At 38.8% G+C, this 14,953-nt stretch overlaps 1 pseudogene; it reads right to left on the reverse strand.

Moving 5' to 3' along the window:
* Positions 1-291: 291 nt before the first annotated feature.
* Positions 292-14,318, reverse strand: LOC107796279 (UPF0481 protein At3g47200-like; annotated as a pseudogene).
* Between the last annotated feature and the right edge of the window lie 635 nt (positions 14,319-14,953).

The following is a 14,953-nucleotide window of genomic DNA, read 5'->3' on the forward strand; positions in this document are numbered from 1 at the left end:
GTTCATCTCTCTTTTTCTTAAGCTCTATGTTCTAAACTGAGTTGATTTCATTTTTGAACTCGGTACCTAATTACAAAACCATTGATCACTTTAGGAATTGTCACAAACCTATATTGTATTCAGAGTTGCTGAAAGTCCTAGTCTTCCATGTGTGAGAAGAGTTAGACAGAAAATTGTAATTCTAGATTGAATTGCATTCTTTACTTGTTCTTGCTCAATTTATTAAGCCAATACACAATAGCTAAGGATTAACAAAATTAATCAACCATAGCATGTAATTAATTAAAGAGGCTACTTAATTAGAACACTTATAAAAGATAGAATTGCATGTGTAACTATGAGTAAGAGGAGTATGATTGCTGCCACAGTTGAAACTCCAGCCCAAGGACTATGAAAATAATTGCGCCTCAAATTTGCCTTCATTCTGTTCCATGGTTTTTCACAATGTTGAACTACTTTTCTGCATTCTTCTTTGTAATAGAAATCAGGTGAAATGGCGACCCCTTTCCCAATTTTATTAAATAAGTTATCCACTTCTTTGTCCTCTCCTATTTTGTTCCTAATAACTCCTTTTAAGCGAAGCAAATTCGCATCTTTTTCTGATCTATGAAAACTGCATAATCACTGAAATATCTAAAATGTGCATTAGGCGACTGTTGCTCGTAAGCTATGAGATTTCTCAGGATAGTCTCTGTATCATCAACGACTTGAAAACAAGGAATTTTCATCAATCCATTCTCGAATTTAATGTCAAATAAACTTGTGCTATCTTCAAGGTTGTCTTCCTACAAACAAGTATAGACAGTTCCAACCTTTGTAAAACTAACTCCAGCTTCACAAAGCTATGTTGCATTTGGCATAATGCCATGCCATATTAAGTGGTTACTATCTATTGCTATTTCTTTTGGCTTAATTATTTGTAACAGATTCCCGCATAAGCTTTTCCCACAACGTTCGATTTCAATGTTATGCCTATTCAGAGCTAAGCCAGTTTTCATCTCTAAAGGGTGGCATGACATGTGTACTAATTGAAGTAAATATTTGATATTTTTGGCATTACCTTCAGTCTCAACAAAGGATGCAGGAGTAATCTTTGGTAAACAAGGAAGAAAGGTACACTTCACCATTATTATGAATGATGTTTAATCAACATCTGATAGGCTATATGTATATCCCTGTTATGTTTTGATGATCTAACAAATTTACTGTCAAGAACTAGATAAGGAACCTATTACACATTCTCAAGACCTTACGATCAAAAGGTTCCAGCTTGGGATGTAGTTTAACTCTTCAGAGTCAAAGGAATAACAGAGGGAACATATAACTACCGTTTCTCGAGGAAATTACACAAGTCAACTGCCCCAGCTGTAAAGTTGCTGCCTGCACATGCTACAGTGCAATAGCCAACTTTATGGGGAGTATCATTTACCTACCTTGCTTACATCATCCGAATGATATCACAAATGCATTATTAACATCAAGGAAGGTAAAACAAATCACTTGAACACTTAGAGAATTTACTCAAGCCATTTACTGTGATTGATCATCAAGAAAACGATTCTCAAGTGTATCAAGAACAAAGAACAACACTACTACGGACCAGTTCCCATATTAAGTTATTGTATGTTATTAGTTGAGTTGTAACTTTGTAATAGTTCTTAAATTGTATTTCCTACTTAGCTTATTTAGAAGCATTCCGTAGGAAACCCTTTGTAAATCATAAACCCTTGTGTTTGTGTCTTGGCTAGAGTTAGTCGAGTTGTGAAGTCTTTGTAATAGAGTTATTACAAAGTGGCTTGTAATAGTATATTACAAGTTAGTAAGGGATTAAGAGGTTAATTCCTAGGTTGCATAGGTTGTAATCTGAAAGTTGCTCAGTAGTGAAGTTGAAATTCTACAAGGGTAGGTCGTGGTTTCTAATCCCGTTGAGTTAGAAATTTTTCACGTAAAAAATCTCAGTGTTATTTACTTTCTGTTGTGTTCGTATAATCTGTAAAAACTAATAGAGAACCTGGTTCTCTATATAGTTTGATGGACCCTCGAATTCTATCAATAGGTATCAGAGCAGGTTATCAGGCTAACACCTAGAAAGGATACTCATGGCCGCTCTGCCAAACTTCGAAGAAGGCCAATCTACTTACAGACCACCTAGGTTCAACGGACAGTATTATGGATGGTGGAAGACTAGGATGCACGAATTCATCATGGCTGAAAATTCAGATCTATGGGATGTTATCTGTGATGGACCCTTTATTCCTACCAAGAATCTTGGCGACCCAGTTGTATCCATTCCCAAGACAAGGAAGGAATTCAATGACGATGATCGAAAGGCCGTAGAAAAGAATTTTTGTGCGAAGAAAATTCTTGTTTGTGGCATTAGTCCTGATGAATACAACAGGATATCGGCATGTCAGTCAACCAAAGAAATCTGGGAAGCCCTTCAGACAGCTCACGAAGGAACAACACAAATTAAGCAATCCAAGATCGACATGCTCACAACTGAATACGAGCTCTTCAGGATGAAAGATGATGAATCCATCCAAGATATGCATACTCGGTTCACCTCTATCATTAATGAGCTTCACTCTCTTGGTGAAATTATTCCAAGAACCAAGCTTGTCAGAAAAATCCTTAGTGTGCTGCCCCGTTCTTAGGAAAGCAAAGTGAACGCTATTACAGAGGCGAAGGACTTGCAGGAGATAACCATTGATGAACTTGACGGCAATCTGAAAACATATGAAATGAAGAAGAAGAAGAAGAAGAAGAAGAAGAAGAAGAAGAAGAAGAAGAAGAAGAAGAAGGACAATAAAAGAAGAGAATCCAAAAGGGAGAAGAACCTAGTCCTCAAGACAAACAGCAATGATTCAAGTGGTGAGGATGGTGATATGGCTTACTTGACAAGAAGATTCTAGAAGATAGTTCGTAGGAATGGAGGCATTCCAAAAAGGGGAAGTTCTAGCAAGCCAAAAAATTATGACCTCTATCATAAATGTGGCAAGCTAGGACACTTCATCAAGGATTTCCCTCTCCTAAAGCAAGATCAGTACAAAAATAACTTTGACAAAGCAGCCAAGAGGAACCCGGTTCCTGATAAATGCTTTAAGAGAAAGAATGTCGTTGATAATGTTGTAAAGCAAGCTCTTGCTACATGGGAAAACTCCTCCAACGAATCTGAAGAATAAAATGATCATGGTGATAGTTCAATGATGGCAGTGAAAAGTGAAGCAACTGAGTATGACTCAACCTTTGCCTTGATGGCTAAGTCTAATGATGATGAAGATGACGACGATGATGAGGTAAATTTTCTGGATGTTCAGAGAAATCTGAAATCTTATTCTCCTAAAAAACTCATGCCTTTGGAAAATATGTTAATTGATGCTTATCACAATCTTATAAATGAAAAAGATGCTTTAACTATGGAGTTAGGAGAAGCATAACAAACCAGAGATGACCTAGTAGTCGTGGTTGTTGATTTAAAGGAAACAATTGAGAACTTGAAGAAAGAGAACGATATCTAAGATGAAAAAATTGCAAATATAGAACATGAAAGAGATGATCTAATGGTCGTTGTGGTAGACCTAAAAGAGACCTTTGAGTGTGTAAGAAAGGAAAAAGAAGTCTTAGTTGAGAGAGTTGCTAACATTGAGCATGAGAGAGATGACCTATTAGTGGTGGTAGTGGACTTGAAGGAAACAATTAGGGAACTTAAAATGGAGAGTAGGCCTAAAAATTCTCAAAAGGGAAAGGAAGTTGCAAGTGAGGCACACATTAAGCTTAAAAGTGAGTTAAATTCAGTGAAGTCTAGTTTGTGTGCTGAGCTTGAGAAAAACAAACAACTTCAGGAAGAACTAGGTAGAGTGAAGGGTGATCTTGAAAAATCACTCAAGTGGACCTGATCCTCTAATGCTATCACTGCCATGTACACCGATAATGGGGGAAACAGGCGGGGGATTGGGTTCCAAAGGGAAAAGATTCCCTACAACCCTCATAGCAAGTACGTTATTGTACCTGACAATTGACTTTGCACGCACTGCGGTAACACTGGACACTTTAAAGAAAACTGTATGGCCAGATTTAAGTCACAGCAGAAAAATAAAGTTTTTGCTAAAAAAGGTATCTACTGGTAGAGAACCTGGTCCCTCATATAAAAAACGCATAATACTTGTTTGGATCAGAAGATCCCTCATTCACCCATTTCCTTATTACAAGGGACCCAAACTCGTTTGGGTTCCTAAGTCTAATTCCTAATTTTCTTGTACAGGGAACAGTGAAAGGAAGTAGCCTACAATGGTACATGGATAGTGGTTGCTCAAAGCATATGACTGAAAGTACAAATGATTTCCTTTCACTTAAGGCCCTACGAGGAGGGAGTGTATCCTTTGGAAATTACAAGAAAGGATACATTCTGGGAGTTGGAAGGATTGGGAAGTCTCTTTCACACTCAATCGAAAATGTGTACTACGTGAACGGGTTGAAGTACAGCTTGCTAAGTGTTTCCCAGATCTGTGACAAGGGAAACAAGGTGGAATTTGTGTCAAAAATATGTATAGTCACAAACCTAGTGACTGGTGAGGTGGTGCTAGTAGCAAAAAGATACAAAAATATCTATGTTGCTGATTTTGAGTCTCTGCAGAATGGTGATCTCAGCTGTCTAAGTGTTGTTGATGATGATGCTGAATTATGGCATAGGAGGTTGGGTCATGCAAGCTTCACGTTGCTGAACAAATTGGTCAGGAAGGACCAGGTTCGTGGTCTGCCAAAGTCAAGTTTCAAGGATCACAAAGTGTGTGATGCATGTGTAAAAGGCAAGCAAGTCAGATCCTCATTCAAGCCCAAAAGGGAAGTCAGTACCTCAAGTCCACTTAATCTTCTTCACATGGATTTATGGGGACCCATGAGGGTGGGAAGCAGGGGAGGAAAGAAATATATCTTCGTTATAGTTGACGATTACTCCAGATTCACCTGGACTCTATTTCTTAGAACCAAGGATAAAACCTTTGAAGTGTTTGTTGCCTTCGTCAAAAAGATTCAAGTGAATATGGGTAAAAATATAGCTTGCATCAGGTCTGATCATGGGATAGAGTTCGACAATGCCAAATTTGATGAGTTTTGTACTGAAAATGGTATCACTCACAATTTTTCAGCTCCAAGAACACCTCAACAAAATGGTATTGTGGAGAGAAAGAATAGAACTCTTGAAGACATGGCAAGGACAATATTGATTGACAGTGGGATTGCAAAGAATTTATGGGCAGAAGTTGTCAATATTGCTTGCTACTTGGTGAACAGGTGCATGATCAGGTCCCTTCTGGACAAGACTCCATATGAACTGTTGAATAGAAGGAACCCCAAGATGACACATCTAAGGACTTTTGGGTGTAAATGTTTTGTCCTCAACAATGGAAAGGAAGATCTTGGAAAATTCGATGCCAAAAGTGATGAAGGAATCTTTCTGGGATACTCATCTCAAAGCAAAGCTTACAAAGTATACAACAAAAGGACTCAATGTGTTAAGGAAAGTATACATGTGATATTTAATGAATCACACCTCTCCTATGAGAAGGACATACATGCTAATCAAGATGGAGAACCTTTATATGTTCCATGAGAAGTTATTGACATGACAAATAGAAAAGCAGACATGATGAGTCATGTAAAGGAATCCAGTGAAGATGATACGAGTACACCTCCATTTATTGGAGAGGAACCTGGTCCCCTGATCACACCAACTGAAGCTCAAAATAGAGTTGTTAATGAAGTCCAAGGTACTCCACTTGTTGAAGTAAGAAGTGCCCAAGAACCTCAGTCATACATACCTGGGTCCTCTACCAATGAGATTCAGGTACCAAATTAGAAGCACAAAAGCTCACATCCACTTGACAACATAATCACCCCTCTTGACTCAGGAGTTCAAACTAGATCAAAAGCAAGAAACTCACTTGCCTTTTCAGCCTTTCTTTCCTAAATAGATCCCAAAAATATCAAAGAAGCGTTGAAAGATGCAGACTGGATCACATCCATGCAAGAGGAGTTGCATCAATTTGAAAGAAACAAGGTATGGCACCTGGTTCCTCGACCTGCAGATCGAACTATCATAGGGACCATGTGGGCATTCAGGAACAAACTTGATGAGTTTGGAAATACAACAAGAAACAAGGCAAGGCTTATAGTTCAAGGCTACAATCAGGAAGAAAGGATTGATTATGATGAAACATTTGCTCCAGTTGCTCGAATGGAAGCTATTAGAATTCTTATTGCCTTTGCATCTCATATGGATTTCACATTGTTCCAAATGGATGTCAAAAGTGCATTTCTAAATGGCTACCTAAAAGAAGAAGTTTGTGTCAAGCAACCTCCTGGATTTGAGAGTCACGAACATCCTGAGCATGTGTTCAAACTGGACAAGGCAATGTATGGGCTAAAGCAGGCTCCCCGGGCTTGGTATGAAAGGTTATCAAAGTTTCTTATAAAAAATGGCTTTACAAGAGGGAAAATTGACAGTACTACTTTTTCTGAAGAAAAGAGGGAGGAACATGCTCATTGTTCAAGTATATGTTGATGATATCATTTTCGGAGCCACAGTTGACTCTCTTTGTGAAGAGTTTGAAAAACTCATGGGGAGTGAGTTCGAGATGAGTATGATGGGAGAATTAAATTTCTTCCTGGGACTTCAAGTGAGGCAATCTCAAAAGGGAACATTGACAAGTCAGTAGAAGTACATCAAGGAGCTGCTGAAAAGGTCTGACATGGAAGCATCAAAAGTTATTGACACTCTTATTGCCACAGCTACTCGTCTAGACATGGATGAATCTGGTTCCCCTGTAAATCAGACCATGTATAGAGGGATTATAGGGTCATTCTTGTATCTCACTACAAGCAGACCAGACATTGTGTTTGGCGTGGGTCTTTGTGCAAGATTTTAGTCTAATCCAAAGGAATCTCATCTCAAGGCTGCCAAGAGAATATTGAGATATCTCAAAGGAACGCAGGATCTGGTTTTGTACTATCCCTCAGGTGACCGCTTTAATCTTGTTGGGTATGCTGATGTTGATTATGCAGGATATCTGATGGACAGGAAAAGCACGTCTAGAATGGCACCTTTCCTGGGTTCTTATCTAATCTCATATGGTACAAGGAAGCAAAACTTCGTGGCACTCTCAACTGCATAAGCGAAATATGTAGCAGCTGCTTTTTTCTGTGCTCAATTGTTAAGGATCAAACAACAGTTGGAAGACTTTGGAGTGTTCTCTGACTATGTGCCCCTCTTGTGTGACAATACAAGTTCACTCAATATGGCCAAAAATCCAGTCCAACATAAGAGAACCAAGCACATTAATGTGTGTCACTACTTCCTCAGAGACAATGTTGAAAAGGGGCTCATTTGCATGAAATTTTGCAGCACAGAAGATCAGATTGCAGACATATTTACCAAGGCTTTGAGTAGAGAACATTTTGAAAGAAATCGTCTGGCACCGGGGTTGATAAAACCCAAATAAGAACCTGGTCCCTCGATGATTGGTTATGAAAGAAATGTTCAGGTAAAATTAGCTAAAAAGTATTTTCTGGCAAAGTCTAACTCATCTCTATACCGTTACAGGTAGACACGTATAATGATTATAGAGCAAATAGGCAGTTGATGCAGTACGCGCGGGTAAAAAGGGCAAAACTTACAAATGCAAGATTAGTTAGGGAACCGGGTTCTCCTGACACAGGTTAGTAGTTTCTCTGTTCTCTCATGCACAATTTTGAACAGTTAAAACAAGTGCCACGTCACTAGTGCGTCAGTTTATTTTCCTTGTGTCTTGTGAACCCAAATGTGTCACCCGTTAATAATCGATCTGACTCCCAAAACTGCCGCCCTTTCTTAACCAGTCCCTCATCCATCTTAAATACATCCATCACTGTCATAACTCTTCACATCAAACTTCAAACTCTCTCTTCTTCTTTCTCTCTTCAAACTACCCATTCCTTTTCTTCAATTTATCACTTCTCACCATGGCTGAAAATCATGAAAACTTGAGTGTTCCAAGTAACACATTAACTGAGTCCTCACCAGTTAAAACACAAATATTGGACTCCTCACTCCTCACTACTACTAGTCAAAACCCTAGGACAAAGTCACCCTCACTCTCAGTTTCCTCTCCTACCTAATCGAGTTCTGATTCTCATAGGAGTCGTAAAATCTCGAGTCCTAAAAGGTTTATGGCCACGAGCTCTCTTCCTGCCTCGCCGAAAAATCTGGGTGAAAAGGGTACAGTTGACGAAGAAGAAAATCAGGAAATCTCTAGTCTTCCTTTGGATGAAGGCTCAAATATAGATCCAACTGTTGCTTCTAAGAATGCTTCGGTTCCCAATCTTGAGCCTACAGGTACAACTTCTTCTTCTTCTTCTTCTTCTTCTTCTTCTTCTTCTTCTTCTTCTTCTTCTTCTTCTTCTTCGATTTCAATGGAGTTACAAGAGAAAGAAGCAATAGAGAATATGGTATCTATAGCTAATGAAGGGGTTGTTATATAAGGAAGTGCGGATGGGTCTGAGGCTCAGAGGGAAGAGTCTAAAACTGTGGTAGAGAGTAGAGAGCTTGTGCCTGTTGAACAATCGGCACAGGACAATACTACTGGGTTACCAACTGAGGAACTTGATCCCTCCTCAGAGGATCCAACTCAGGGGTCCTCTCAAGAACCCCAGGTCAGTATTGATCCTGCTTCTTCCCCTTATTTCGATGTTGAGCCTTTGTCTGTGGTTGTGCCTGAGATGAGATCTGATTCTGAAGAAGTAATTTGGGAAAGTGAAGAGGATTCTGATGATATGCCAATTACTAGCTTTACTAGGCATAGACTAATGGTTTCTCAAGAGTCTACTCCTAAGTGACCTACTACAAGGTTACAAAGGAAGGAGGCTCTTGAGTCTGCGCTTAAGAACAGCCAAGCTAAGTCAAGAAGAAGAAAATTAGTGAAAGATGGGAAATTTGTGAGCGAGACGACAGTGCCAGTTGTGTATGTGAATAATGAAATAGAATAGGAACCTGGTTCCTTAACTAGAACGCGCTCACAGAAGCATTGTCTCCCCAAGCCTAAAAGGGGATCTTTTGTGTCTGCTGAAAGTCTGAACAAGTCTGATGATGTTGTCGCTAGTGAAAATATGGTGAAAGAATATGGTGATAAGTTGGTAGAAGAGTCTGCTGCCAGCGTGAAGGAAGAATTGGGTGAAAAGTTTGTGAAGTCTGATGAAAAAGGAAAGAATGTTCGCAAGTCTGCTAAGAGAAAAGTTGATACTGATGAGGAACCTGGTTCCTCAAATAAGGCTAAAGTTAGTGATCCAGAGAGTGCTGGGAAAGAGAAGTTGAGGAATCAAAAGAAGTTGAGGAATCAAAAAGTCTGACATTTTGGAGGAGGCTGGTATGAGACAGCTGGTTGAAATTTGTGAGTTTCAACAGTGGACACATTTGTTCACAAGTGATGCTCCAAAGGTGTATGAGGAGGAAGTTTAAAGTTTCTATGCCGACCTCTTCAAAACTGAGGATGATCACATCTGCGTGTTTGTGAATGGAGTTGACATGGTAATGGACTCTGCTTTGTTGGGATCTATTCTGGATATGCCTGCTGAAGGGCTATCTAGTGTTCAGGGATCTTTTTCTCAAAAATTTCAGAAACGCCATCCTGAAGGACAGAGAAGTTCAGTAAGGGGAACGGGTACAGAAGAAGGCCCTCCTTCTAGTGTACCAACTGCTATTTAAGATGGTGAACAAGGTCTTGCTCCCTCGTGCTGAGAGGAGATCTATCACTTCTCGTGCAGACCTGTTCCTCATGGAAGCACTGGACAACTTCACTACTATCAACCTGCCTGGGATCATGATATAGCACATGCAAAAAGTGGTCGATTTTAAAGATGGTAATCATGGGCTGCCTTATGGGTTCCTTCTCACCAAGGTCTTTGAGTACTTCAAGGTTCCTCTGGGACAAGATAAAGTGGGCACTAAGAAGCAAACTTTCTCCAAGCCCACTCTGGAAGAATGTGAGTACATTGATAGGGCTGGAGGAGTTGGAAGCACTTCTACCATTTCTCAGTTGATCAACGCTCAAAACAGTGCTACTGCTAAGATAAGGCAGTTGAAAGCAAGGAATGCTATTCTTGAGAGTCTGTTAAGTTAGCTTCAGGAGGCACCTGGTTCCAGTATCTCTCAAAGTGAAGAGGTTGTCCGTCTGACCAAGGATAATGCTGAGCTCAAGAAACAGGTGGAGGACCTGAAAGAGAAACAGCTCAATGAGCAAATGTCGGCGAATGCTCGAATGGATATCATCCTCCAAACCCTTGCCTCTGCCTCTAAGCCCTCTCCTTCCAGTGCTCCCTAAACAGTGTCCCCTCAGTGTCAAGTCTTAAGTATTGATTTCCTATGATTAGTTTTTTTTTTATGATGTTTGTGGTATTTGTTTTTGTTGTTCTAAATTGTGGATGGTTGTCAGTAACATTGACTCTGCTCCATGTTTTCAAATCCAAATTGTTAATGGAAGCTTTTCCCTTTTTGTTGTATATGTCTTGTCTTTATGCTATGTTTTTAGTCATGTTGTGTGCACACAAGTGGCATGAGTTAACTCAAGCTAGACTTCTTTTTCCTATAAGCATGTTACTAATCTTTTTATGATGCCAAAAGGGGAAAAAATAATTCAGGGGGAACATGATGGGAAACAGATTCAGGGGGAATTCAGGAAATGTTGGTTCTTAGGGGGAACTTGAATTCTAAGTTTGTTATCACCAAAAAGAGGGGAATTTATAGGCTATATGTATATCCCTATTATGTTTTGATGATCTAACAAACTTACTATCAAGAAACAGATAAGGAACATGTTACACATTCTTAAGACCTTACGATCAAAAGGTTCCAGCTTGGGATATGGTTCAACTCTTCAGAGTCAAAGGAACAACAGAGGGAACAGATAGCTACCGTTTCCCGAGGAAACTGCACAAGTCAACTGCCCCAGCTGTAAAGTTGTTGCATGCACACGCTACAGTGCAGAAACAGTGCAGCAGTCATTTTTATGAGGAGTGTATTTTACCTACCTTGCTTACACCATCCTAGTGATGTCACAAATGCATTATTAACATCAAGGAAGGTAAAACAAATCACGTGAACACCTAGAGAATTTACTCAAGCCACTTACTGTGATTGATCATCAAGAAAACAATTCTCAAGTGCATCAAGAACAAAGAACAACACTACTACGGACCAGTTCCCCATATTAAATTATTGCATGTCCTTAGTTGAGTTGTAAATTTATAATAATTCTTTAATTATAATTCCTACTTAGCTTGTTTAGAAGTATTCCGTAGAAAATCCTTTGTAAATCATAAACCCTTGTATTTGTATCTTGGCTAGAGTTAGTCGAGTTGTAAAGTCTTTGTAATAGAGTTATTACAAAGTGGCTTGTAATAGTATGTTACAAGTTAGTGAGGGATTAAAAGGTTAATTCCTAAGTTGCATAGGTTGTAATCTGAAAGTTGCTCAGTAGTGAAGTTGAAATCGTACAAGGGTAGGTCGTGGTTTTTAATCTCGTTGAGCTGAGAATTTTTCACGTAAAAAACTCTCAGTGTTATTTACTTTCTGATGTGTTCGTGTAATCTGTAGAAACTAATAGAGAACCTAGTTCTCTAAATAGTTTGGTGGACCCTCGAATTCTATCAACATCCATTGTCAATGTCATGAAGTTTGGCGAGGACAAAGAAAGAAAGTTGGTTTTCTAGTAACAACAAATCTCGACGTACTTGATTATTTATGCAACCTCCCCTGATAATCATGTCTTCTCCTGTTGGATTTACTCCACAACGCTTTCGAATATACTCAACCACAAAATAACCATCAAGCAATAACAACAACAACAACAACAACAACAACAACAACAACCCAGTAAAATCCCACTAATGGGGTCTGGGGAGGGTAGTGTGTACGCAGACCTTACCCCTACCCCGAAGGAGTAGAGAGGTTGTTTCCGAAAGACCCTCGGCTCAAAAAAAATAAAAAGACAAAAGGGCAAAAGGGAGACAATATTAGTATCACAACAACAATCATAGGATAAATAGGAATACCATGAAATCCAGAAGAAAGATGCAAAGCAAAGAGAGACAATATTAGTAAATATTAGTATCACCACAACAGTCATAAGAAAAATAGGAACACCATGAAATCTAGAAAAAAGATGTAAAGCAAAAGCGATAGCTAGTAAATAGGACATGCACTGAAAAGCGAAATAGTAAGCCACAACATTCCCACTAGTTACCTTAGACAAAAATCCTGCATGGCTAGTCCCACCATGGTCACGACTCAACTACCTCCTAACCTACAACCCTAATACTCGACCTCCACATCTTCCTATCAAGTGTCATGTCCTCGAAAATCTGGAGCCTCTCCATATCCTGCCTGATCACCTCTCCCCAATACTTCTTAGGCCACCCTCTACCTCTTCTCGTGCCCTCCGTAACTAGCTGCTCACACCTCCGTACTGGAGCATCTAGGCTTCTCCTCTGAACATGTCTGAACTATAAGTCTCGCTTCCCACATCTTGTCATCAATGGGAGCCACATGCACCTTCTCCCGAATATCATCATTCCTAATCTTATCTATCCTAGTGTGCCCGCACATCTACCACAACATCCTCATTTTTACTACTTTCATCTTCTGGATATGTGAGTTCTTAACGGGCCAACACTCAGCCACATACATCATGGCCGGTCTAACCACCGCTTTATAAAATTTACCTTTGAGTATCGGTGGCACTATCTTGTCACACAGGACTCCAGATGCTAACCTCCACTTCATCCATCCTACCCCAATACGGTGTGTGACATCCTCGTCGATCTCCCTCCCCCCTGGATAACCAAACCAAGGTACTTGAAGCTGCCTCTACTCGGGATGACCTGCGAATCAAGCCTCACATCCATGCCCACTTCTCCTGGCTCAGCGTTGAACTTACACTCCAGGTATTCCGTCTTCGTCCTGCTCAGCTTGAAACCCTTAGACTCAAGAGCCTGTCTCCAAACCTCCAGCCTCTCGTTAACACCGGCTCGCGACTCATCAATCAGAACCATCAAGCAATAACATCAGCAAAAATTCACCAATATTATCACTATAAAAGTCATGTATATCATCATAACACTTACGCGCTTCATCTTTCAGTTCTTCTATTTCTCTGATACAACCTTCCACATCAATCCCTTCTTTCCTTCGGAGAAATCGTTGTAGGTACATCAGTTTGTACTTTTCAATCGACCGAAGTTCAAGATTTTGTTTATGATAAGGACCAATGGAGATCAACATTGGCTTATAAGCATTTGGATTTGATTCACTTAGCCCTGCACTTACTTTGAATATGGTAGTTGATTTGATATATAGACGAATTGTTGAAATCCTTAAATTTTTCATCAAATATTTGCTTTGCAGCTTTATTTGTTTGCAACCTTGATTGGTCTTGATCATTTGTTTCCTCTATGTCGATTAAATGATCCACTTTCTTCCCTTCTTCAATCTGTAATTAATGAAAAAGCATCAAAAATTTTAAGTATTACTTAGCTTAATGCAAACTATGTAATTACTAAATGGCCTTATAAAGAAACATCTTATGATCTTTAGGTTATGGTCTCTCTTGTCCAAAAGCACAAACAAAACCTTAAACCGAATTAAAGAAGTATAGCTTTTGTGTGTGAGAGAGAGAGAGTACCTCATTCCCTGTAGCTTCATTTACAGAAGTTTGATAAAGATGTGGAATTTGTTGATCCATTTGGGTAATCTCAATATGATGTGCTATTCTTCTAATTAATTCGATAACTTTCTTGAAACGGTAATTCCAACAAGAAAGAGATGAGTTAAGAAATGGAAACACAAGGGAGTAATATGTTACATAGTGATAAATTGATAGTGACGAGTCATATAGCCGACTCCAATTATCTTGAGTTTATAACTAGTGTACGTAATAGTAGTAGTAGTGTAGTTAATAGTAGTAGTAGTAGTAGTTCCTCTAAAAACTAATTTTGGAACAGAAAAGTATGAGTAGCAAGATGAACAAACTAAGACAGTAAATTGCTACGAATAATAATTTCCTCAAAGATATAATTTTGTAGTCTTGAGGTAGCAAGGAATGGAAGGGAAACGAAAGGTAGCAAAGAATGTAATTAATTTATTGTGCAATATAGAATGAGAAATGCAGATGTACTTGCCTCTTTGTTCCTCTTGCAAGGGGAAAGCAGATTTATAAGAGGAATGCGAGTTACTAGGGATTTTTAAAACCTTTTATTGCGCGGAGATAATCGAAAGCCTTCTGTTGGTATCCCATATTTACATTAGTAGTCTGACTAAATTCATATTTGCATCGAAAAATTACGCATTGCGAGGCAAAAGGCTTTATCTAATAAAAGCGATTCCATAATCCAGGCTCGAACATTTATCACTCCATCATAATATAAAAGTCAAAATTAATAAAGTTGCTCAACGTGCGCGGAAAAAGATGATGAAGAACCACTAATTGTTGTCTTTCTTTGACTCGTTCAATACGAGAACGTCCGCTGCAGCTAGCCAGCTACTACAATATTGCATTCGTAAAATAAAAAATTTCAATATTGTGAAGTCAACTCCACCTAGTTGGCACGTCCAAATTACTCTCCTATTTTATTTTATTTGTCGCAGTTTTACTTGACATTGTAACTTTAAATATTTCATATTATGCGTATAGATATAAAACTTTTGAAATCTATAATTTAAACATATCATAGTATTTATGTTGTTATAAAAGTTTCTTATTAAAAAAATATTATATAGAATATTTATTTTTTTAAAACAAACTAATAAGAAATATTATCACACAAAATAGAATAGAAAAAATAGTTGACAATGATAATCTTGAACACCCAAGTCCCTAACCAACTTAACTCTACGAGATTTGAGCCGACTCATTTGTCCATTATTTACCAT

The sequence above is a fragment of the Nicotiana tabacum genome, chromosome 23 (genome assembly GCF_000715075.1).
Source record: "Nicotiana tabacum cultivar K326 chromosome 23, ASM71507v2, whole genome shotgun sequence".
Lineage (NCBI taxonomy): Eukaryota > Viridiplantae > Streptophyta > Magnoliopsida > Solanales > Solanaceae > Nicotiana > Nicotiana tabacum.